The 27,436-nt window shown below is 41.8% G+C and overlaps 1 pseudogene; it reads left to right on the top strand.

The window, feature by feature from the left end:
• Nucleotides 1-9,274: 9,274 nt before the first annotated feature.
• The window catches only part of LOC143673073 (zinc finger CCCH domain-containing protein 15 pseudogene), a 29,833-nt pseudogene continuing 11,671 nt past the window's right edge, over nucleotides 9,275-27,436 (top strand).

Genomic DNA, 27,436 nt, shown 5'->3' with positions numbered 1-27,436 from the left:
ATGAATGATCATTACTGAATATATTTAAATATGAAAAGACTGATTCCAAAAGCTATCTATTGTTAACAGACAATGTATTAGCCCCTGTTTGATTTCCATCAGCACACATATAGTAGAAGATCGACCTTATTCGAGTCAAATATGTGTTCATTCAATATGTATTTTCTTCTGAACCCATCTGGACAATATAATGGGTTGCAATTTGTTCATCATTTCTATGTTAAAAAGTTATTAATACCAGATGTTCCTTTCCTAGAGTATCCCCAACACAAAACATGTTTACTGATGGAAACAGATATGGTTTATGATTACATATACATATTCAATAAAGCTCAATTTCTTTTAAAAATTGCATGATTGTGTTATGGTTTTCCCAGGGAAAGAAGTTAGGCTTTGGCTTGGTGGTAAAAATAAGTACCAAAATGCAAACTTTAGACACTGTGTGTGTCTTCAGGTTGAATGGTAATTACCCACATGTGTTCAATATGATGAAAATGCCAGAGAAGTGTGAGATTAGAAAAGATTTATAATGGACGGGTAGGCCATCACTTCACAGTCAAGATGAGCTCATCAAGGCTCAGAAGGGGCATCGGTCTGTGTCCAATCAAGAAAGAAACCATGCAATGATTTAAACAAGGGAAATTGAATGTAAATAATTATAAAATTATGACCAAAGAGTAATTAAATGATTTAAAGTCACTCTATTTGGTGTCCTCAGGCTGACAAAGAGGCCAAAGGAAGAACTGCCTTTGCAAGTGGAGATGCCTCTCCAAGGGTGGGACCACAGACCTCAGTGGAGGGGTGGCAGCCACAGCTATGGAGTTAAGGAGCAGGTAGGTGCAGGGGCATGCAGTCACTGGCAATGATAGGCCTGGAGCACCAGGTGTCCACTCTAGGAGAGACTCAGGAGACAACCCCCAGGAAGGGAGGGGGAACTGAGGAAGTGAGGGCACCTGTGTGGGAAGCAGGCCAGGAAGGCTGCAGGGAGGCCAATGCCAGACCAGGTGAGCATCCTGCATAGCTGCAGAAATCCACCAGGTGCCCCACACTCACACTACAAGAGAACGAGAGAAGCCCCTTCCTCCTCACCATCCCTCCAACACCCTTTCCCAAGAAAGTTTAATATCATGCTCTTAGAAAGGAGAAATGCTTAAAGGAATTCTGTCCATCACCACAGAGAACATACTGAAAGGTGGATGTGGCACTGATAGGCAATACATTGATAATTGGAAATGAAGGTATGTGCGCTGCCCAGAATAATTCATGTTTGGCCAGATGACATGAAGAATTAGGATCTTACATCTCAATCCACTTTATTTTTCTCTCACTATGCTTAGTTTCCTTTCCACTTGGCCAAGTGGATCTCTAAGGTTAAAAAAAGATGGAAAATACAACATTCATTAAATGCCTAGTATATCCTGGGATTTCACATTCATTACTTCATTTACTCTTTGCAACATCTCTAAGCATGTGGGGATTTAATGTCCATTTAACAGAAGAGCTGAGGCATGGACTGGTCAAGTACCCTCACCAAGGTCAACATCTCCTCACATGTTCTCAAATGCATAATCAGTAGGCACAGGGGCATGCAGATGCTGGGGATGGGGAGGGACATTGTGGATGAGAGGCCTGGAGCTCCCAGTGTCCATGTCATGAGGGACAGCAGAACTGCCCAGAGGAACCAGAGTGAAAGATGACAAAGGGGATTGCTGTTTTAAAGGCCTCTCTCCCCTAGTTACCCAACTTTTCCATTGTATTTATGACTCCAAATGCTTGGGCTCTGGCCTTGGGATGACCCACAGAACCAGGCAGGAAGCCATAGCTCCTAGCGCAGAGCTGCTGAAGGCCTACATATGATTCTGGCCTTTCCAGAATATTACTAAACCAATGTCACAGACAACTCTGAACCCAGGTGGGGCAAAACATTTCTTGTGCCTGCACTGAAATGTCTGATCTAATATAGCAAAGCTGGCATTATCATCACCATCACCATGTAATGTTTGTTGTTGCTTTGGAGGAAGGTTGACTGACAGAAGGTAGAGTGCAGGCAGTGGGGAGTAGTGGGACAAAGCACTTATACAGAAGTCAGGAGACTGAGATTCACATCCAAGCTCTAGGATTTGCCCATTTTGTGACCTCCAGCAAGTTAATTCATCTCACTGAGCCTCAGCTCCCTCATTTGCATAACAACAATGTGATAAACCCTATAATGTTTAAAATAATGATTGCTCTTCTCTGTGGGTGACCACAGAACCTCACCTTTATGATGTCAGACTCAGCCATGTGGTTTTGCTGTGGCCAATGAAAATCAAGTAGAAGTGATACATGTGTCCTTGCATATAGAAACTTTCTTTGAGTCATTTTGTGGCCCCACCACATTTTCTTTCCTCTCCACTCCTTTAGCCTTCAGCCCAGGATCGACCAGACTGCACCCAGGATGGACACAGAGCATAAACAAAACAGTCATCTTTGTTGCTGAAATCCACTGAGTGTGATAGTTATTTATTACGGCAGCGCAGTTTAGTCTAAGCTCCCTTCTACCTAATCCTCACTTTAACCAACTTTAACATATAAGGCTCTTTGCAGCATATGGTTATTTCTTTTCAAATATCATAATTGCTGGGAATTGATGAAGCAGCAGTGAACAAGCAGACTGGGCCTCGCTCCCTTGAAGCTCTCGTTCTAGGGAGAGAAGATAGATATCAAAATACACAAAAGCAAAAACAGCCATGAAAAGTATGATGGCCTGTTTCTCAGAAACATCACCTCACAGCTTTTTTCAGCATTTTTTTAGCATTCCCAACACTTTCAGGCCCCAGGGACTTTGCACAAGTGGTTCTGTTGGCCAACATGGTCCACCTTTCCTTTCACACCTGGCCAAAGACCACTCATCCTCAGAACTGAGCTCTGCAAAGAAGAGTCGTGATGTGCTGGAAAGTGACGTCTCCTTTCTCTCGCTGTAATGTGGCAGTTCCCTCTACTCTGTCTCAGCAGCATGCACATGGCCTCACACATCAGACACTCATAATCAGATCCCAGAGGGCAGAGCACATCTGTTATCCTCCGATTTACAAGGTGACTGGGACATTTTAGCCATTTAAAACCACTTTTCCTGAGTGAAAATGTGAAATGAAATTACAAACCTATTGTGTTGATTCAGTGAGTCCATTTACATGAAAGGTGTCCTGAAAAGCTCTTTTAAAAAGTAAAAAAAAATTAAAAATAAATGGAGATTAGTATTCAGTTACTGAAAGAGCAGAGAACAAACTTTGTAATCATGCATATGGTATGACACAAACTCAACTGTATACCCACCTGGTATGGAAAGTGGATATGTAGGTACAGATATAGATTTAAATGAAGATATAGATGAAGACAGATATGGATCTAGAGATATAAATACATATATTTATAGATATACAGAAAAATAGATAAATAGATGAATGTAGATATATAGATATAACTAAAGACAGAGATATAGATGTATTTATACACACAGGCATAGATGGAGACCTATAATTATGTGGCTGTAGATCCTTACACCAATGTGTAAGGATTTGGAGTGTAATTTATTACATTCTTTATTTTTTCCTCTATGTCCCAAATCTCCTGTTATCACTAGATAACAATTTAGTTTTTATAAAAATAATCGCTGTGCTTAAGATCACGATATTCTGGGTGGCTAATAACATGCACTTTATTTGTTACAAAATTTCAGCATTTATGCCATCATCAAAAGCAAATATAGTGCTTAGTAAGGGCTAATTCTAATTATTGTTCTAGTCATTATGTAACTATCACCTCATTTATTTTCATAATAACTCTACTTGATAGGAATTATTATCTCCACAATTCTATACACGAGGAAATGGAAGCACAGATGTGTTAAGCAACTTTCCAGAGTCACGTACTAACTGGACTTCTGGTCTGGTTCCAGAGCTCAGGCCTTTACCCCTGACCTTAGAGTGGGGGGTCTTCACATGAAGGTCCCAGAGTGGCAACAGCAGGTTGCATCACCTGGCCACTTATTCCAGAAGCAATTTCTCTCAAGCCCAGCCTCGACTGACTGAATCAGAAGGTCTCGGGTTGGAACAGAGACCAAGAGGTAACAAGCCCTCCATGGCCACTCTGCTGCATGCTCAGAGAGGAGGACATTGGCCCAGCATGGCCTCCTTCCAGAAGGAAATGATACTTAGAAAATCTGCCTGAGTCCTCTCAAGCATTCAACCATGCTGTGACCACAGTGTCTGGAGGATGAAGTCAATGGACCTGTCCACTTACTGGAAATTGAGTGGGAGGGAGATGTCTCTCTAGAAGCCCAAAGGACTATAAACATGAAAGAAATCAGTGGGGTGTTCTGTTTTCCAGGAGTGAGCGGTTGAGTGTTGGTCAAATGCTGTGTGACCCTGCATCATAGCCAGACGTCTGACCTTCTGTCAGGGGAGGTGACAGCTAAGGTTAACCTTCAAAACCAGGCAGGAGCACGTGGCTGTGGCCACACATGGGAAACGCAGTTAGGACAAAATGGAGGGGCTGCAGAAGACACGGCAGCTGCCCTGAGGGGCTGAGAGAAGCTGGGAGTGCTGAGGCCGGCAGGAGGCCAAAGTCAGCAGGGTCAGTGTGCCGCCACAGCATGCGGGTCCATTGAACAATCTGGCATGACCACAACCCAAATTCGGACTACTAAAGCATTTTTTGGTTAACTTAGGCATATTAGCCAAAAATGTACACTCCAATTTTTATGATTCTGATAATTACATGAAAATCAATTTTCTCCTTTCTGCCTATGTTTGTATTTGTCTGCCATTATTAAAATTGCAGAGAGTTAAGATGACTCTTTGGTACCCAAGTGGCAATTTTTAATCCCAAGAAAACTATTAACTATAAAACCATAATAAATAAAAACTAGCTTAAGTGTCTGTTCTTATTGCCATTGCTAAAGAATTGAACCAAACTCACAATAGTTAAATGGCAAAGTTTTCCCACTTGTTTGGCTTGTTATCACCTTTGGAACTGCTCTGGTATCTGGACCCAGTGCTCGGACGGGCTGAGAGGTGGCAGGCCCGCAGCACATGCACTTCCTCTGAGACCAAGGCTGTTGTCTCAGCACCCTGAGCTCCTGCCTCGCTGACATTCTGCCGCTTCATGCACTTGCCATGTCCCTCACAATGACGGCGCAAAGCTCTTCCCAACTGGACTTTCCACTCCTCCTGCCCCAGCATCAGTTCTAAGCCAACATTCTGCCTCCTCTTCTGAACATTAATTTCAGATTTTAATTCCTTCCTGCATTCCTAAATCGGTTTCCCAAATCTTTTACTCTGTGTCTATTCACCCATTCATTCAACCACTATTCAGGATCATCGTCAGAGTGTCTCCCGTTTCCTAAAGATCATGTCCTTCCATCTCTAAAGTTCTATGGGCCTATGAATCTGGTGGACAGAAAGCAAGTTCTCTTCCTGCCGCTGGCAATTATTAATTGTAGGACCGAGGCGAGGAGGCACTTTCTAGGACTCAGCTATTGTATGCATAATGCTGGCTCTTCTCTTCTAAAAAGTCAGCTCTCAATTGGCTGCATTAGGAGGAGCTGTTGCTGTGGCTGAGAAGTCCATCTCTGTGCTTCCGAGCTGGATAAGATATCCCCAGTTGGCACTGAAGAGGAGCTTCCCACACCTGCCTGTGATTTGTACTTCGTGCGGTCCCAGGTGTGCACTCACCCTCCAACCACATGGCATGTTGCCTTGCTCACACCAAATAAATAAGAGTCAAAGGGAGAAGACAAAGGAATTCTTCAGCAGATGGCTCGGATTCCTCCACTGTGTCATTACTGATCTAGGAGACTAGCGTTTTTGCACCACAAGTTAAGTATCAAATTATATGCAAATGGGACTTCAGAACACATAAAGCACAGCCGATCCTCAAACAGAAAGTAGACTGTTTCCGTTCTGTTCTTCGGGATGTAATGGCTTCGAAAGTACACACGCACCACGTTTCACAGACAGCATTCTTTTTAATCACTGCTGAAACCACATTTCAGATGGCTCCTTCAGAGGTAACTCTGGGACAAAAGCACCAAGGGGCCATAGTCAAAGTTGCAGAGCGGGGAAAGGACACGGAACCCAGGGCGCTAACACTGTGCCACCCCAGGACAACCACCAAGCGTACAGCGCCCTAGAAGTGGTCAGAGTCCCCCATGGCCCATGCTTCTGAGACATGGGGTATGAGTCACTGCATAACCCAGACCCAGGGTGAGATGAAGGGGAGCCCCTCCACACCCCAGAACCGGGGGTGAGATGAAGCAATGGGGCTTTCGGGAGGGTGGGCAGTGGAGTGTAGGTTTCCCACCTGCTCTGTGTTTGCAGGAGTGTCTGGGGAGGGGAGTGGGGGGGTGACGGGACCCCCACTGGGCAGCTCTGTGCTCTGAATTGGCTGCATTAGGAGGGGGACAGGCGGGAGCTGACTCTCGCGGCTCTGGCCTGTGCAGCTGCTGGGGAATATGCTCAGGGCTGCGGTGGGCAGCAGAGCCCGGAGGCCGCTGATCATCCCCTGCAGGGCGGCCTGGTGCAGGAACAGCCCCCCAGGTGCCATGCCTGGCAGGCCCACTGTGGTCTGCGGAACCCCCGGCGCTGGTTGGCGCCCCAGGCCCCCTGTAGAACCCCCAGCCGCTGGGGGCAAGTTAATGCCCCAACCGCCTAGGTCTCTATTTTTATTTTCTTATTTTAGCTTTTTCTTGATATCCTTTTTTTCTTCCCCTCATTTTACAACATAGTCTTTCTATATATTTTCACTAGTAATGTAATTGTTCTTTTTGTTATTTTAAAAATTTTATAGATATTTTATATTATTATATTTTATTGTTTATGTTTTATTTCACACACTATCTTCATTATTCTATTTATTATTTTTATTATCATTATTATTTTCTCTCCCTCTGGTGGGCACCAACCTGACTTCACTCCCAGTATATACAGGGTGTCTCCTTTAGATTCCAAGGCCCACTATTGTTGAGGTGTATTTTGCTGTGTTCATGTTTTTGAGTTTCATATTTTATTATACTATTATTGCTTACTTTATTATTATTACTCTCTTTTTTTTTGCATAGGCTGGAAGTTGAGCCTGGGTCTCCTGCATGCTGAGCAGCCATTCTGCTGCAAACCGTGCACCCCAGCCTAGCTTCTAATAAACCTCAACTTGAATTCTATCCCCTACATAGATCCAACCTCAATTTGGCAGAGAATAAAAATTGACAAAGTGCAAAAGAAAGCATTCAGCAAAAACAGGTAAAAAAAATTTTAAAAGAGTGAAAGAAACCAACTTACAAAATAACTGTATCCACAAGATAATTAAATGCCCTAAACACAGCAAAAAATCACAAAACACATGAGGACCCAAGCAGAAATGGCCGAGCCAATGACAAAATCAAACTTCAGAGGGTCACAGAATATGGAACAACATCAAGTATATTTATAATGAAATCAAGAATATCTGGAAACTAGGTGAGCATAAAGAATTTTGGAGATTAAACAAAAAATGGCAGATCTCAAAGAAATGCAAGATACAGTAGGTCATATTAAAAAATATACTGGAAGCACACAGTAGCTGATTTGAAGAAGTAAAAGGAAAATAAGAGCTAGAAGACAGTGTAATAGAACTAGAGTGCACAAAAGAACAAATGGCAAGGAAGATGGACAAAATGTAACTGGATCTTAGAAAAATAGTACAATAAGACATGTAAATATAAGAACATTGGTATCCCAGAAGGAGAAGAGAAGAGTAAAGGGTTTGGAAAGTAGTTGAAGATATAATTGAGAAAACTTCCTAACATTTATAAAGACATGAATATGCAAATCAAAGAGGCCAGCAAATTCCAATAGATAAATCTGAACAGACCTACTCCAAGATACATACTAATCAGCTGTCTGGTGTTGAAGAGAAACAGAAAGTCTTGAAAACAACATCAGAAAAGCAATCTACTACATACAAAAAAACACATAAGCTGACTTCAGACTACTCACAAGCACAGGAAGTAAGATGGCAGTGATATGATATATCTAAGATCCTGAATGAGAAAGGCTTTCAACCAAGAATTCTTTACCCAGCCAAGTTATCCTTCAAATTGAGGAGAAGTTAAAACTTCAAAGACAAAGAAAGTTGAAGAACTAGTCACAAAGAACAGCCTGACAAGAAATACTAAAGGGAAATCTGTCAGCTGATGGAAAAAACAGGAGAGGGATGTCTGGAGGAGGGTACAGAATTGAAGAGTTTGAGTAAAGGTAATTTAAAGGAACAGAGAAAGAAGGAAAATCATATATAATAACAAAAAAAACTAAAGGACAAAGAGTAAGTGAAGAGCTACTTTTAAATATTACTTTGAAAGTAAATACTAAGTTTACTAATCAAAAGAACACACAGAATGGGTCAAAAAACATAATCCATCTATATGTTGTTTAAGAGATGCATCTTTGGTCAGGACACAGTTAGATTGAAAGTGAAAAAATGGAAAAAGATATTCTATGCAAGCTGTATCCAAAAGAAAGCAGGAATAGCTGTACTAATATCAGACAAAATAGATTTTAAATGCAAAGATGTCATAAAAGACAAAGAAAGACACTACATATTAATAAAAGGGTCAATTCACAGGAAGAAATAGCAATCATAAATGTTTATGCTCCCAATCAATGCTCCAAAGTATGAGGCACATACCAGAAAGACTGAGGGAGCTATAAACATAACAAGTAATAGTGGACACTTCACTACCAATCTTCACTATAAATAGAACAACCACACAGAGGATCAACAATGAACAGAGCACAAAAACAAAAAGATAAATCAATTAATCTAATAGACATATATAGATCATTACATCCCAAAACACCAGGATATACGTTCTTTTCATACTCACAAATTCTCCAGGATAGATGATATTCTGGGATACAAACTGAGTCTTTAAATTTAATAAGATTGAAATTATCCAAGGCACTTTCTCTAATCACAATGGAATAAATTGGAAATTATTAATCACCAAAAACAAGAGCTTTCACAATATATGGAGATTAACAATACTCTCTTAAATAATCATGGGTCAAGGAAGAAATTGCTAGAGAAATCAGTAAATATCAAAATTTATAGGATGCAACAAAGGCAGTTCTGAGAGGGAAATTTATTGACCTATGCCTGTATTAAAAACAAAAATGAGGACTCGCCTTCCATGCTGTGCGGCGGCAAACGCGGCCCTGGTCTTTTCCTCCTCCTGCTGCGGGGCCAGAGACCCCGATTTCCTGCTGGGTTTAAGTCTGGCTGGTGCCACTTGTCTCCACAATGCCCCCCAAAAAACAGGCTCAAGCCAGGGGCAGCAAAAAGGCAGAGCAGAAAAAGAAGGAGAAGATTATCGAAGACAAAACTTTTGGTCTGAAAAATAAGAAAGGAGCAAAGCAACAGAAATTTATCAAAGCTGTCACCCATCAGGTTAAATTTGGTCAACAAAATCCACGTCAGGTTGCACAAAGTGAAGCTGAAAAGAAATTAAAGAAAGATGACGAGAAGAAAGAATTGCAGGAACTAAATGAACTGTTCAAACCTGTAGTTGCTGCTCAAAAAATAAGTAAAGGTGCAGATCCCAAATCTGTAGTATGTGCATTCTTCAAGCAAGAACAATGTACTAAAGGAGATAAATGTAAGTTCTCTCATGACTTGACTCTGGAGAGAAAATGTGAAAAGCGAAGTGTTTACATTGATGCAAGAGATGAAGAACTTGAGAAAGAAACCATGGATAATTGGGATGAGAAAAAGCTGGAAGAAGTAGTGAACAAGAAGCACAGTGAGGAGGAAAAGAAAAAACCAAAAACTCAAATAGTGTGCAAGCATTTCCTTGAAGCTATTGAAAACAACAAGTATGGCTGGTTTTGGGTATGCCCTGGAGGGGGTGATACTTGCATGTATTGTCATGCACTTCCTCCTGGATTTGTGTTGAAAAAGATAAAAAGAAAGAAGAGAAAGAAGATGAAATTTAATTAGAAGATCTAATTGAAAGAGAGCGCCCTGCTCTAGGACCAAATGTTACCAAAATCACTCTAGAATCTTTTCTTCCGTGGAAGAAAAGAAAAGACAAGAAAAGATTGATAAACTTGAGCAAGATATGGAAAGAAGGAAAGCACATTTCAAAGCTGGGAAGGCATTAGTGATCAGTGGTCATGAAGTGTTTGAATTCCGTCCTGAACTGGCTGATGATGATGATGAAGAAGCAGATGATACCCGTTACATCCAGGGATCAGGTGGCGATGAGGTTGATGATTCTATAAGCATGAATGATATAGATTTAAGCCTGTACATCCCAAGAGATGTAGATGAGACAGGGATTACTGTAGACAGCCTTGAAAGATTCAGTATGTATACTTCAGAAAAAGATGAAAACAAATTAAGTGAAGCTTCTGGTAGTAAAGCTGAAAATCATGAAAGAAGTGATTTAGAGGAGACTTCCGGAGAAGATGGTGGCTTAGTAAGACGCGCAGGTCTTAGTTCCTCCTCCAGAAAAGCAACTAAAGAAACAGAAACAATACGAAACAGCTCCCGGAGCCACGACAGAGACCAAAAAGACAGCATACCCCATTCTGGAACGGCTGAACAGGCAGGGAGAATCCGCTGCGGTGAGATACCCGAGGGGCGCGCGTTTTCCGGCCGGGCGGCTGGCGACTGGGGTCCCCTCCATGCACGTGGCTCCCCGGTCTGACTGGGAACGTTGGATAGCGGGGCCCTCCTGCCACGCTTGGCGTCTCGGGCCAGCTGGACAATTGGACCGGCACTCCCCCAAACCGCGCCGCCGCGACCCCCTCCACGTGCGTTCCCGGCCGACTGCGAGATTGGATGCAAGTAAAGGAGCCACAGCATCTTTTACTGGTGGGCCCCGCAGACAGATGAGTGTCACGAGCGCCACCTACTGGGCAGAAAGAAAAACAGAGCCCAAGATTTCACAGAAAAACCTTCAACCACGGGTCCCAAACCCAGGGAAATCTGATCAAATGCCCAGACACCAGCAGAAAATAATGGATGACGCTTGGAAAATTGAAGATATGGCCCAGTCAAAGGAACAAACCAATAGTTCAAATGAGATACAGGAGCTGAGACAACTAATGCTGAATTACGAACAGAAATGGAAAACTCTTCAAAAACCAAATCAATAAATTGAGGGAGGACATGAAGAAGACATGGCTGAACAAAAAGAAGAAATAGAAATCTGAAAAAACAAATCACAGAACTTATGGGAGTGAAGGACAAAGAAGAAAAAATGGAAAAACAATGGATACCTACAATGGTAGATCTAAAGAGACAGAAGCTACAATTAGTGAACTGGAGGATGGAACATCTGAATTCCAAAAAGAAACAGAAACTATAGGAAAAGAATGGAAAAACTTGAGCAGGGATCAGGGAACTGAATGACAATATGAACTGCACAAATTACGTGCTGTGGGTGTCCCAGAAGGAAAGAAAGGGAAAAGGAGGAGAAAAACTAATGGAAAAATTATCACTGAAAATTTCCCAACTCTTACAAAGACCTAAATTTACAGATCCAAGAAGTGCAGCGCACCCCAAAGAGAATAGACCCAAATAGCGTTCTCCAGACACTTACCAGTTAGAATGTCAGAGGTCAAGAGAAAGAGGATATTGAAAGCAGCAAGAGAAAAACAATCTGTCACATACAAGGGAAACCCAATAAGACTATGTGTAGATTTCTCAGCAAAACCATGGAAGCTAGAAGACAGTGGGATGATATATTTAAATTACTAAAAGAGAAAAACTGCCAACCAAGACTCCTATATCCGCAAAATTGTCCTTCAGAAATGAAGGAGAAATTAAAACATTTATAGACAAAAAGTCACTGAGAGAATTTGTGACCAAGAGACCACTCTGCAAGAAACTAAAGGGAGCACTAGATCAGATACGAAAAGACAGAAGAGAGAGGTATGGAGTAAAGTAGAAAGAAGAAAATCAGATATGATATATATAATACAAAAGCCAAAATGGTAGAGGAAAATATTATCCAAACAGTAATAACACTAAAAGTTAATGACTGAATTTCCCATCAAAAACATAGAATGGCAGAATGGATTATGAACCAGCAATACCACTGCTAGGTATCTACTCAAAACTTAAGGGCAAAGACACAGACGGACATTTGCACACCAGTGTTTATAGCAGCATTATCTACAATTGCAAAGAGATGGAAACAGCCAAAATGTCCATCAACAGACGAGTGCTAAACAAACTGTGGCATATACCTACGATGGAATAGTATGCAGCTTTAAGACAGACTAAACTATGAAGCATGTAATAACATGGATGGACCTAGAGAACATTATGCTGAGTGAGTCTAGCCAAAAACTAAAGGACAAACTGTATGGTCCCACTGATGTGAACCAACATTCGAGAATCAGCTTGGAATATATCATGGTAACAGAGAACACAGGAGTTAGAAACAGGGTAAGATAATGGGTAATTGGAGCTGAAGGGATACAGACTGTGCAACAGGACTAGATACAAAAACTCAAAAATGGACAGCACACTTCCGGAGAAGATGGCGGCTTAGTAAGACGCGCGGGTCTTAGTTCCTCCTCCAGAAAAGCAACTAAAGAAACAGAAACAATACGAAACAGCTCCCGGAGTCACGACAGAGACCAAAAAGACAGCGTACCCCATCTAACACTGAACGGGCAGGGAGAATCTGCTGCGGTGAGCTACCCGAGGGGCGCGCGTTTTCCCGGCCGGGGCTGCTGGCGACTGGGGTCCCCTCCACGCACGTGGCTCCCCGGCCTGACAGGGAACGTTGGATAGCGGGGCCCTCCCGTCACGCTTGGCGTTTCAGGCCAGCTGGGCAATTAGGACCGGCACTCTCCCAAGCTGCGGCGGCCAGCAACCCCCACCTCCACGTGCGGTTTCCCGGGCCGACTGCGGTGCAGACAGACGAGCGCCACGAGCACCACCTACTGGGCAGGAAAAGAAAAACAGAGCCCAGAGATTTCACAGAAAAACCTTTCAACCAGTGGGTCCCACACCCAGGGAAATCTGATCAAATGCCCAGACACCAGCAGAAAATAATGGATGACGCTTGGAAAATTGAAGATATGGCCCAGTCAAAGGAACAAACCAATAGTTCAAATGAGATACAGGAGCTGAGACAACTAATGCTGAATATACGAACAGAAATGGAAAAATTCTTCAAAAACCAAATCAATAAATTGAGGGAGGACATGAAGAAGACATGTGCTGAACAAAAAGAAGAAATAGAAAATCTGAAAAAACAAATCACAGAACTTATGGGTGAAGACAAAGAAGAAAAAATGGAAAACACATGGATACCTACAATGTAGATCTAAAGAGGCAGAAGCTACCATTAGTGAACTGGAGGATGAACATCTGAATTCCAAAAAAAACAGAAACTAAGGGAAAAGAATGGAAAAACTTGACAGGGGATCAGAACTGAATGACAATATGAAGCGCACAAATATACGTGTTGTGGGTGTCCCAGAAGGAGAAGAAAGGGAAAAGGGAGGAAAACTAATGGAAGAAATTATCACTGAAAATTTCCCAACTCTTATGAAAGACCTAAATTTACAGATCCAAAAGTGCAGCGCACCCCAAAGAGAATAACCCAAATAGCGTTCTCCAAGACACTTACTAGTTAGAATGTCGAGGTCAAAGAAAAGAGAGGATCTTGAAAGCAGCAAGAGAAAAACAATCCGTCACATACAAGGGAAACCCAATAAGACTATGTGTAGATTTCTCAGCAGAAACCATGAAGCTAGAAGACAGTGGATGATATATTTAAATTACTAAAAGAGAAAACTGCCAACCAAGACTCCTATATCCAGCAAAATTGTCCTTCAAAATGAAGGAGAAATTAAACATTTATAGACAAAAAGTCACTGAGAGAATTTGTGACCAAGAGACCAGCTCTGCAAGAATACTAAAGGGAGCACTAGAGTCAGATACGAAAGACAGAAGAGAGAGGTATGGAGTAAAGTGTAGAAAGAAGGAAAATCAGATATGATATAATAATACAAAAGCCAAAATGGTAAGGAAAATATATCCAAACAGTAATAATACAAAGTTAATGAACTGAATTCCCAATCAAAAGACATAAATGGCAAATGGATTACAACCCACAATACCACTGCTAGGTATCTACTCAAGGACTTAAGGGCAAAGACACAGACGACATTGCACACCAGTGTTTATAGCACATTATCTACAATTGCAAAGAGATGGAAACAGCCAAAATGTTCATCAACAGACGAGTGCTAAACAAACTGTGGCATATACTTACGATGAATATTATGCAGCTTTAAGACAGACTAAACTATGAAGCATGTAATAACATGATGGACCTAGAGACATTATGCTGAGTCTAGCCCAAAACTAAGGACAAATACTGTAAGGTCCCACTGATGTGAACCGACATTTGAGAATCACTTGGAATATATCATTGGTAACAGAGACCACAAGTTAGAAACAGGGTAAGATAATGGGTAATTGGAGCTGAAGGGATACAGACTGTGCAACAGGACTAATACAAAAACTCAAAAATGGACAGCACAATAATACCTAAGTGTAATGTAACATTTGAACACTGAATAAGCTGCACCTGAAATATGGTTTTTGTTGTTTGTTTGTGTTGTATCTTTTGTTTTTGTTTTTTTTTTTCTTTTCCTTTTTATATATATATATTATTAGTATATTATTTTAATTCTCTTCTCTATATTAACATCTATATTTTTTTCTGCTGTTTTGCTAGTTCTTTGCCTAAATCGATGCAAATGTACTAAAAATGATGATCATACATCTATGTGATGATACTAAGAATTACTGAGTGCATTTGTAGAATGGAATGATTTCTAAATGTTGTGTTAATTTCTTTTCTTTTTTTTGATGAATAAAAAAATTAAAAAAAAATAATGGACAGCACAATAATACCTAAGTGTAATGTAACTATGTTGGAACACTGAATGAAGCTGCACCTGAAATATAGTTTTTTGTTTGTTAAAAAAAAAAAAGAAGACAATGAGATATCACCTCACACCTATAAGAAGGGTTACTATTAAACAAGCAGGAAAACTACAAATGTTGGAAAGGATGTAGAGAAATTGGAACACTTATTCACTGTTGGTGAGAATGTAAAATCTTCAGCTGCTGTGGAAGTCAGATTGGCAATTCCGCAGAAAACTAAATATTGAGTTGCTCCATGACCCGTCAATACCAATACTTGGTATATACCCAGAGGAGTTTAGGGCAGTGGCATGAACAGACATTTGCACACCTATGTTCATAACAGCACTATTCACAATTGCCAAGAGATGGAAACAATGCAGGTGTCCATCAACAGACAAGTGAATAAGCAAAATGTAGTGTATACATACAATGGAATATTTGCAGCATTTAGACAAAATGATGTTCTGAAATATACAACAACATAGATGAGCCTTGAGGACATAATACTGAGTGAAATAAGTCAGACACAAAAGGACAGATACTGTATGATTCCATTATTATGACTCTGATAAAGCCACCAGTGTTCTGGAGCAGCTAGAAGGAGAAATCTGAGATGAGGGCATGATAGCCCATGACAAACTCTGGGAACTGTTCTGTAGATGCTTGTTGAAGTGTGCTTTGAAAATGATTGCTTTTACTCTTTTATTTGCATATATATTCTATTTTACAACCAAAAAACAGTAAAAAAAAAAAACTATAGGCAGCTATAATAACATTAGGTAACTTAATCCCTGAAATCAAAAATCTGAAAATATTTAGTACAACTCACACTACAGCAAAGTCGATACTTATAATAACTTTTTACTTGATATTTTGAGAACACACACAGTTTTGATAGTTAATCAAATGGCATTTAAGATAGTGTTCAATATTTAGGATACAAGTATCTCTGATATCTATGTCTATGGATTAATTTCCTTCCTTGTTTTAATTTTAAATTGGTTTATGAAATTATTGTACAAAAACTTTATATGAATACTTAGATTTTTAATATCCTATGGATAAGCTAAGATACATTTTAAGTGTTAAGATTTTCATATGCTAATTGTAAAAACATTTGTATCTTCATATTTCCTGAAATCAGGAAAATGTTTGGTAACATAGGTCATTACTATCTCAATACAGCTATTGTAGAACTTCCACTTGATATTTTGAGAACATTCACAGTTTTGACAGCTGATCAAATGTTATCTACATCAGTATTTGGAATTTAAGAACTTTGCTATCTGAATTTGTAGATTTTTTCCTTGTAGCCTTAATTTTTAATTGGTTTATGAAACTTACGGTGCAAACACCTGTTTACAATGATTATATGGATACTTTATTTAAATATGCCTATGGTTAAGCTAACTAAGCTATCCATTTGGTGGGTCTAAGTGTATTGTTTGCTTTCTTAGATAAGAATATAAATAAATAAATGAAATGATGAATGGGAATACCCACAAGTTCTCGTGGGTATTAAGGTTTCAAAGTGAATCCAGAGAAAGTGTCCCAGTGTGGCTCAGGCCAGGACCAAACCAGAATTTCTTTAACTCAGTTTCTCTGTCTCAGCACTGCTGCCACCTTGTGGCAGGTAGTTCTCTGTTGTAGGCATGACTTGTGTATGGTTGGATGTTCTGTAGCATCCCTGGACTCCATCCACTAGATGCCGGGGGCACCTTCCCAAATTGTGACAACCCAAAATGCCACAGAAAATGACAAATGTCACCTGAGAGACAAAATTGCCCCCCTTTCAAAGCCATTGTTGTAGGATCCTACTGATCTGGGGATTTTCCCTTGCTCTTTGGATATTCAACCTCAATTGGGAGAGACAACAGAGGGTGAGCATGTCCAGAGGATTGACCTATAGTGACAAAATGCAGATAAAAAGATGAAAGAATCAAATGTCAATTGAAGGATTGTGCTGAAAAATGAAATTCCAGCTGGCCCAATGGTATACTCACACAGGTTGCTCAATTAGCCTTATCTTATCAAACAGTCTGCACAGAAGCCATATTCTTAACATACATAGTTTGGAAAGGAGCCCAAGTTCCAAGCAAGGGACAGAGTTGGATGAACTCAGTGATGTTTCATGGAGGCAGAAGGCTGGGACATTCACTTCTCTATAGAGACTGTCCAGGTTATGGGTCAGAGTATTAAACCACTGAAGGTGTAAATCCCAATGACAAATTCTTGCTCTTCAGCCTCTCCCTAAAGTATATAAAACTCTGAGAGGGTGGCCATGGTGGCTCAGCCAAGAATGCTCGCCTGCCATGCCAGAGACCCAGGTTCAGTTCCTGGTGCCTGACCATGTAAAAAAAAAAAAAAAGACTCTGAGAGTTGTTATAGGAATTGGCTCACACTTCCCTGGGGCATGATGTCCCAATCCTGTAGGGAAGGTGGCAAGTTGGGAACTTCATTGAAGGTTTCAATGGTGTCCCAGAGAAGCTGGTGGCTCAAGTAGTGTTAGAAACTCTCTCTCTGACTGCTGCAATCATCATTTCTCTCCATAGGTCCTTGCACTGATGGATGGACGCCTTTCTTTGAAGGCCCTCCTTTGTTGCTGTAGACACAATCCACCATGGATGCCATCAACTGACTAATGTGATTTAAATCCAGGAAAGACTCTCACCAGTCAGGCCAGTGCATTCTTACGCAACAACTGATGCCATAACCTAGCCAAGTTCACACATGAACTTAACCATCAAACCTGCTTTTTGAAGACTGTGTGAACTCCCTGCTCCCTTTAATGATATTTTTGGTAAAAATCTATTGATAAGTAGCAGATATCTTTGTATTCATTACAATCATGGTACAGATATTCCATAGTTTATTCTTATTTTGAAAGGAAATTGCTGTTCCCAAGGTACCAAATGAATGTCATTAGATACATCATAATGTACTTATAATTAATTTTGAAGAAGGATTCTAAAAAAAGGGAGTGCTGATCAGCATTTAATAATGCTAATGAAAGTAAGGAAGATGAAGAATGTAAAACCACAACTCCCTGTTTCCAGTGACTCAGAGAAACCCAGCTCAGTGTGCTCCAGTCTTCTCCACAACTTCCCCATCACCACCTTTCCTGAGCATCTCCAACTCTTCATACTTTCCCAATGCCTTCAGCCTCACCACCTGTATCAGCCTGGGACCATATGAACCTCACTGTGCCTTTATCACACTAACCTCCAATGCCATAAGAGTCCTAGGACTCAGGGCAACCCTTCATTCCCTGACTCTAATCTCCATGTGACTATCAGGCTGTGAGGGAGCACCATCCCAACCCTGCACTCACCTCTCCCCATTCTTGCTTTGTTGTTCTCTTTACCAAATAGCAACACCTAAATACATATATTATACTTCTCTGATTATTTGTCCTTCTCCATTATAATGTACTTCAAAGAGATGTATCCTTCTATTGTGTTTATTCCTCTATTACTATATCTAACCATATAAAGTGCTTAGATACAATGAATACTCAATAATATTTACATTTGTAAATGAATGAACAAATGTGGGGGTAGAAGTTAACTACCATGGTCTTTTGCAGAAGGAGAGGTAAAGTAGGTAGTGGATGGCATCAGAGGAGCCTCCGAATAAGGTGGAGTCCATGTTGAAACACCTCATACCCTCCACCACAGAAAGCATTAAAAAGAGAAAGAGAAAAAGAAACATCCTCTTGTTCTATCTATTCAGCATCAGCAGTCTTTCCATATCTACTCACCCTAAGAAGTTACATGGCCTTCAAACTCAGCTCCCAAGACACTGGTCATGATTTGATGATTAGGTTGGAATATTTTTAGGCTTATGAACCTTGCCCATCCTGCAATCATTGCAGCTCTGGACCCCAGCAGCCTCTGTATCTTCAAGGAGAAGCAACTTCCGCTTTGTTAACTTGGCTTCACAACATCCCTTCCCCACTCACCCATTCCCCACCCCACTCTTCCTTGCAGAGAGAGTCAGGCAAATGATGTCTCCATTCACCCAGGTGGAAACTGGAAAGGGGAGTTGGGGTCAACCACTGTACTCAGCCAGACAGGCCTCCTGCCCACTGTGCATCTTCATTACTCCTGAACCTACATATGGTCGGCTCTCATCATTCATTGTAACATCCTACAAAGTCACCTCACCACCGAATTAACAAACACTAAGTCAATTCTCCTAAGGAGATACAGGGCTAAATTCCCAGAGCCTTGGGTCACAGTTTCATCAACTGATCCACACTTAACCTTGTTTCACATCTGTCTGTCTTTAAAGCAACTACTTACTATATATTGTTAATTCATTAGCATTGAACTCATGACCAACAGCCCTATGACTCATGCCTGAATGAAGCCTACTTAACACATGTATTTTCTCCGTAAGCTCATAATAGTTTTCCCCTTTTAGGACCACTAGACATATGTCAGCACTATGCATGGGGCCCATTTTAAACAATAAAATCACCACAAAGATGCAAACAAACACACAGAAAACAATGCATACCACTAAGCACAGCATGGACAGACACCCTTTAGCAGAATGAGAGCGAAACGGAAGACAGGTCACTTTTACCTCACGGATGGCACATTGGGTGGCTCATCTTCCTCTGTTCGTTGCAGCCCCAAGAAGTGTGTGAGCAGTTACTTGAATATTACAAATATATTTTAGTGAACAGCAAATTTTCATATGAATCGCCAAATGAGGACTGGCTGTGCTCCCCAGGCCATCTGGCCACCCCCACCACTGGTCCAGTCAGGCAGGCAGATTCCATTCACACTTAAAACCCACAACGATCCCCTTGGCCTCAAGCACATCCCACAGTCCCTGCTTCACTCCACATTAAGGGTCTCTGCCTTAAGGTTTCTCCCTGGCCCATGTGAAACAAAATGAGGTGATCCCTTACTATCTCGTGCAGAATCTTGCTGTGGCTGCCCATGCTTTCAGGAGAACCCCATCCTTTTCTTAATCTGACCTTGCCCCTTGTGGGCTTCTTCCCGCCACCTCCCTCGGCACTTTATGACTTTGTTTGTGGAGTGGCAGTTTCCCATCCAAGACATACTTCAATCCAACTGTGTTCTCTCTTCCCACAATGCCCCACCTTCAGATTTAGTCCTTCCTAACCCAAGAATGCACTTTTTCTCAATTTTTGAATCTGAGTTACAGATGGAACTTCTGAGGGAAGTATATGCTGGGGAAGTGGATTGACGGAATGAATACAGACTAGGAGCTCTGCCACTTCTGTGCCATGTGACCTCTCTACACTCAGGTTTGCCTCAGTTTTCCAGTCTGTAAAATGGGTAAACTATCGACCTACTTCTCAGGGTCACAGTGAGACCACAAGGCACATGTGTGTGGTCCATACAAGAAGTGTACCCGAGTTTTGACACTATCACTATCGAAGCACAATAATCAGGCATCATATTATAGACTCACATGCTTGTGTAAAATAAGGTGGTGTTCCATAAAGTATTTTGCAGAATTGTCTGGATTTGAGTGGTGGAAAGACACTTGGCATATGCAGGGTACTTTGGTTCAGTGAGAGACAACTGGATATTCTGAATCTTGAAGCTTACTCATATATTCATCAAGAATGAAGTGTTCTGCCTTATTTAGGGAAGAAAATGTAATGTTAAAAAATAGCAAAATTTTAAATCAAGGAAAAATTAATTCTATTTTTTTCTCTTAATGATAATCCAATGAATGACTCAGAAGTGCCTCCATATCAGGACTGAACATCCCTAGAATTAGATGTTGCCTGCCATTTCACATGGTCAGCACTGTGGCAACGGGCCCATGACACTTACTGTCCAGGACAGTCGATGTGCCACAAGCCCAAAGACCAAGCCTTCAGGAGCATCTTTGTCAGCCTCAGTTTCCAAACTTAACTTTGGAGATAATGTTATACTCAAAAACTTCCACTGGGTTCCTCAAAGGATCAGATGAGAGATGGAAGGAGTTTCTGTGTGCCAATGAAAAGAAAGCAAAGTGAGGCATGTTGGAGTGAAGCAGGAGTAGGCTGGGGGATTCTTGTTGAGACCCACAGCCTCTGTCAAGAAGTGCCAGGGTGGAATGAGGCAGAAGTGACCATGGGCTCCCAGCTTCTGATGTTTTCTGTTTTTTTTTCTTCTTTCTCCATTAAGCTGAAGAACACCGTCTCTGAAGGAAAAGGAAATGCTTAACCCTCCATCCCTCTGAATGCAGACAGATGGTTGGATCCTCAAAATACTCTACTCCTGCAAAATGATTTCATACCTTTCAGAACCCACTCAGCCCCCTGTGGGGCAAGAAAAAAAATAGCTCTTTCTGTTTTTCCCAAAAGGTCAAAATCCTCAAAGATAGACAGAATAACACAACCAGAAGAATACAGCCAAGAGCTCAAGCTTCTCAGCGTGACTCCGACCTGGAGATGCAGGGAATGCCGGGTGTCTGCACAACCCTGAGTGAATGGGTCACCGCACCCCATGAGTGGCACAGCCCACGGCTCCACCACACCCTTGGCTCTGATTCCCCACACTGGCCTGCCAATCCAGAGCTGGAGGGGCACTGCTTTCTGGACATGGATTAATCATGGAAGGAGAGCCGGTCAAAAGTAAACACTGGTAGAAGGGAAAAGCACGTGTATTGAAGGCAGAGCCAGATTTATTGCTTCTTTCCTGCCTTCAATGAAATTTTCCGTGTCCCCAGGGGGCATGCACTCTGGTGGGTGCTGGGCACTAGAGGACCTGGTCTGTGAATCTTCAGGACACAAGCAACCCCTGATGTCCTGCAAGAGGGTGACAGGTGGTGGGGCCCAGAATGGGGCAGTGGGGGGCTGGGCAGGGGGCAATCAGAGGCCTATGGGCAGTGGGTCTTGAAGGGCTGTGCCATTTAGCAAAGGCAGACATGCCACTGGACTGAGAACTCTCTCCCCAACATATTCCTCCTTCTGTGTCCCAACTCAGAGACATGCCATCAGTCACTTCAAGCCACAGTGTGACCCTGACACCACTCTTCCCTCCACCTGAAACATGCTGTACATGAGACAGCAGCAGATCAAAGAGTAGAAGGATCAGCCAGATCACAGCACTCCAGGCTTGAGTTTCTCTGTGCACATTCTCTGCTGGCCTCTTTTCCAACAGATTGAAAAGAAATAATATTCAAAAAATATGTGAACCAAGTTAAAAGCACTCAGGATCTCTCAAAAACAAAAACAAAAACAAAAGCAGTAACAACAACAAGAAAAGTACTAAAGTGGGTTTGAAATAAAGAAAGAAAAAAAGAGACTCACCTTTTTGTGCAAGGACTTAACATCCTCTGATGCCTCACAGCAGCCTGAGGAGAAAGGGAACATCTCATGTCACCAGCTCAGGAGCTGGGATTAGAGCTCACCTGGCTGGCAAATGCAAAAGCTGCACCTGAAAGGCAGGTCATCATATCTTGAAAAATATCCTGCAGTTTGCAGATGAACATCTTTGCCTTGGGGGACATCAAATCATCTAACAATTGTCAAAGCCCTGGTTAGAATTGATTTTTTTCAGACAAAATTTCTGAGTCTCCCATGCAACACCTTTTGAAAGTCAGCTGCCTGGGACACAGAAAACAAGCAGCTGTGATGGGTATTTCATGAGCACAGGCCTTGCCTTGTGTTTCTTTGAGATTATAATGAAGTATGTTGCTTGAAATGATCAAGGACTAAGGATTTTCCCTGATACAAAGATAATAAGTCCAGCCCTGCCAGTGGCCTTGTACAGAGACTGTCTCCCAAAGATGATCATTCCAGCTGAATTATGAGCCCTAATTAGCTCCAGCTGAAACATTCTGGGAGACACAGAAGATTGATGTCATTTTAAAATTCTTCCATTGCCTAGCTCTGGCTTCAACAAGCTTCCTAGTCTTTCTGGGTCCCAATGTCCCCACATGTGAGAAGTTTGAGAAAGATCATCAGGGTAGTCCGACCAGATGAATGATTTAAGTTTGGGAAGGAGTGCTTCAGGTGAGAGGAAGAGTGTGATATGGCACTGGCCACAAACTTGTGTCCAAGTATCGGACCTTTTTGACCCTCATCTCCTTCTGTCAGAGGGCGCTAATGCGTGCGCCACTCTTGGAGGACTTGTGAAGACAAAGATGCTGCCCGTAAACAGTCTGACACAGGATTTGGAACTAGCAGACACTCAGAAGTGGTAGTTAATTTTGAAATTAATTGAAAACTGCTTTGTGTGCCAATTAGAAGTTCACAAATGTGAGCCCATGTTGTCATTATTATCAAGGCACAAGCAAGATGATATCACAGCAGTATTTTCTTGGCCAATTATATAACATTAATTAATTTACTCATATTCAAAAATGACTGCAGCTCCAAGCATGCATTGAACTTTTTCTGTGGCAATATTTAAGACATTTGAAAGACTATACATTGGAATCTAGAGTGGCATTTTTTGTCTACCTAATTCCAGAGAACAAAATTATATCATGATGATTCATTAAAAACTGCAAAATACATTTACAGTTTATTTATTAGGTAGGTCTTTAAAATTTGCCTTCTTATTTAATTCTTTACAAGAACACTGCATAGTGGCCAGTGCAGCAGTATCTGTCATGGCAGGCCTGAAGATCAGTCACACAAGCCTGGAGAATTCAGCTGAAGGCCCACAGAGGGAAGCCTCACGTCTTCTGACTCAAGGTGGATGTCTTCAATGTGAGCACATCACACCTCCCTGCCTGGCTCAGAAGGGAGAAGACCAAAGCAAAGGACAGGTGGGGAGGGATGCTTCTGCTGGTGGCAAGTCCCCTATTGGTGCAAGATGTTCACAAGAGATGGAAGGAAAATCTGGCAGAGATGTTGTTAGAGGGATCAAAGCATCAGATTCCATGGAAAGAAATTCATTCATTTGAGACATCTTTGCTGAATTAATGTTTTCTACATCCCAGGTGCTGGGGCTCAATACATGAGGAAGACAAAATGCCTTGGTTCATGGAGCAGCTGGAGGCATTAGTGGTAATTACAATATGATGTGAAAACAAAACAGTCTGCAAGAGCTGAGGCCACCCCATTTGCAGAGTGGAGGCCCCTGAGCCTGGATGAGCCTGAGTCAAAAAGGGGGCTTAGATTTGAACCTGGTGAAAATGGACCAAGTAACCTTGCAGGCCAGGTGGCCAGGGCATGAGCAAAGCTGTGGTGGTGGGAAGCAGCAGGGCACCCAAGGACAGCCACAGCAGAGCCACCAAGCTGAAAAGGGAAGCACCAAGACTGAGGCAGGTGCAGGAACCCTGAATGCTGCACTAAATTTTGGATTTTTGCCTCCAGCTCCCCTTATATGTCTGGGAAACCTTGTTTTCAGGAATCTTACAGGTTTACCAGAGAGAGGGGAGGAGAAAAACAGAAAAATACATCACATTTTCTTTCCACTCTACTCCAGTTCTTTTAACTATCCATTGCACAAAAAATGAACTTATTACAATTACATGCAAGGATTTTATTCTGAATTGTTGTCATCATATCCCCCTCACCACATCCAGCCCCACACTATGGATTGATAAAAATGGCATTCTGATAAATAATTCCCATTTATTCTCTAAAGACAGCTTAGGTTTGCCTACTACACTGGGCTCTCAGGAGTCTCTTTTAAGACATTATTCTACTCAGCTGAGAAAGCATGCCATGTGTTAACTCGAGAAAAGAGAATGGCTGATCACTTTTAGTTGCTGAGCTTCAGTTTCCTTAACTCTTGGGCAAGAATCCCAAGATGTGACAGACGTGCACACATATGTATGTAGGGTAGGGCCTAAAATGGTGGCACTTTTATACAGTTTGAATTAAGAATTGGGGACAGTTTGGCCTGATACATCTGTAATGGTTGAGAAAAGGCAACCCTCATTTCCTCATTAGCCTCTTCTTGGTATAAAATCCAGCTATACAGCTACTGTTATTGAGAAAAAGAAAAAGACATTTCTCTTTACTCCTATTTTTGGTCTTTAATTTCTCAGAAGCAGCCCCAAATTCATAACTGCCATGTTCATTTCTCACTCGACATCTGAAAACTCTCAGGGAATATCTGTTCCTTGTTTCAAACGTGAGGTTATTGATGACAACCAGCCCTGCTGTTTCTTGGAAACTGGTTATGATTTGCTCTTTTTAAACTTAGCCAGAAGTACTGGAAATACACAGAAATTATGTTTTGGGGTCTTATTCAGTCCCATACTCCTGCCTCCAGCTCAGTAAAACTCTCTCAAATGAAATACCTACATGTTACTCAACAGATGGCCAAAGTAATGTATTTGACAAAGGAGGTACCAGGACTCCTAAGAGGTTGCATGATTATCTTGGTGTTCTCCTGGGGCATTAGAACTGGGATCAGAAAGGAAGGCTGAGCCTGGGAAGTTATGTTCGGCTGAGCTGGGGCATTACCTAAAGCTTCAGGGACCAGGGAGAACCAGAGGTAAAGGACAAAGCTGTGCAATGCAATGAGGTGTGAAATGAGGAGAAGACTCATCTCTCATTCAGCCCACAGACAGCATCTGAGCAGCCCCAGTGTGCCAGGCAGTTTTGCAGGCCCTGGAAGCTTGGTGCTGAGCCTGACAGAGGCAGTGTCCTCTGCAGCAGGTGGAGTTGTGTTCCCTGGTGAAATACATGCTCATAATCTTAACCCGTGCTCCTGTGGGTGTAGACTCATATGTAAATAGGACTCTTGGAAGCTGTGATTTTTAGTCAAGGTGGGCAAAAAAAGCCAGAAGTCAGCAAAGGTCACAGAAAAAGCCAGAATCAGGCACCTGGAAGAGCAGACCCAGGAGAGAGGTGGCCATGTTGGGAGGCTGTGTCACAAATCAAGGAACCCCAAAGATTGCAACAAGCCAGGCCCAGAGTGTAGCAGACTTTGGGGAGACAGCTCACCAATGCCTTAATTTTGGGCTGCTTCTAGCCTCTGAAACAGTGAGAAAGTATATTCCCATTTGTTACAGGCAACTCCTGTGAGGTATTTGGCACAGCAGCCTTGCAGCTATGGCACCTTCCCTCACCAAGCTTACAGTCTAGAGGAGCTCCTAGGCAAGTGCAGACAATGGAGTTTGAGGTTATTCTGGGGATTCCAATTGCCTGACTGGGTTTAAATGACTATTATAAGTAGAAATGATTTAGAAAAGAACTCATATTTTCCATCCAAGGTTTGTGTTCCTTCTTTATTTCCAAAATGAGATCCAAAATATTCAAAGATAAACCATCTAGTCTACTAGAAGAGAGGAAGATAATGTGATTGCAAATGTGATTTCTCATTCATTTGGAATCCAAATCAGCACAAACATCTTATACCAGCACTGTTTCTCCAGGCGGAGACAGCATTAAGAAACTGCAGAACTGCATTTGTAGTTTTGTAATTTTGAATGTGTGTCCTGTGGCCTGACAATTTCCATGTTTCTTGCTCTCTGAGGCTGACAAGCCCCAGCTCTTGTCCTGTTGTGTATGGGTTTTTACTAGTACCTGATGATGCCAGAGATAAAAGAAAGTATCAGAGATAAAGTGTGTCTCATACAGAACTCAATAAACAGTGAACAAATTAACGACTGAAAGCATAGGGAATGATGGGCTGACAGATGAAGGGTCTAAAAATATCAGCTGTGAACAAAGATTTTTCTCCATGAAGAATGTAAAAAACTGAAATTATTAAAAGAGTACAAGAGCTTTCAAGTGTGTTTTGTGTCTGAAAGAACTACCCAAATGATCTTGATTTATTGGGACCCCTACAGTGAAATCTTACTGTAGGGCATGTGATGGGCATTTGCTGCTGTAAGGGTGATAGCAGATGTTTTCAGTTTCATAGTAAGCCCTGAATTCCCTGAGAGCTGCCTACAGTAGGAAGCTAGGGATAGCTCTGCATGCTTCCCCACTGTCATTCCTCTCTCCCCTGGGTGCAGCATCTTCTCACCCCCAGTCAGATCCCTTCACTTATTCTCAGATGTCTCTGCTTGGATGGCTTCAAGATGAAAGCGTGTGGCTATAGTTTCAGAGGGAAAAAGGAAAGGTCCTTATTGCCTGCTGAGGATTCACTGTCATGTAAGCCTCAGGATGTCTTCCCAGGAGGAAGCCAGTCTTAATGGTCAGTGGCTTCACTGCATCCTTTCATAAATGGTGTCATTCCCCTTCCTCTAAATGGAGGGCTTTGGCTATTCTCTTTATATTTATGACCACAGGGTTCTTTAACATCATAAAAAGCCCAGGCCTGTTCACTCCCCAGGGACATGCACACACATCCACATTTTGAATTTAATTTATCAAGGTTCCCTGTAAAGCCCATCTATGTCCAAGAATCAGTGATTAAAAAACTTGTAAAGTACAATATCCTGTAGGGAAAAAGTCAGAAACTCTGGGTTTACAAAATAAAATCTTGTGCAAGTTGCAGGATCTGTGTGAGTGACAAAAAGTGTGGGAAAGTGGAGAGATACTTAGTAAATGTGAATCTGAATCCAACACTGC

Source organism: Tamandua tetradactyla, unplaced genomic scaffold (genome assembly GCF_023851605.1).
Source record: "Tamandua tetradactyla isolate mTamTet1 unplaced genomic scaffold, mTamTet1.pri scaffold_109_ctg1, whole genome shotgun sequence".
In the NCBI taxonomy this organism is placed as follows: domain Eukaryota; kingdom Metazoa; phylum Chordata; class Mammalia; order Pilosa; family Myrmecophagidae; genus Tamandua; species Tamandua tetradactyla.
Note: the sequence above shows the minus strand (reverse complement) of the source record. Positions and strands in the feature narration are given on the sequence as shown.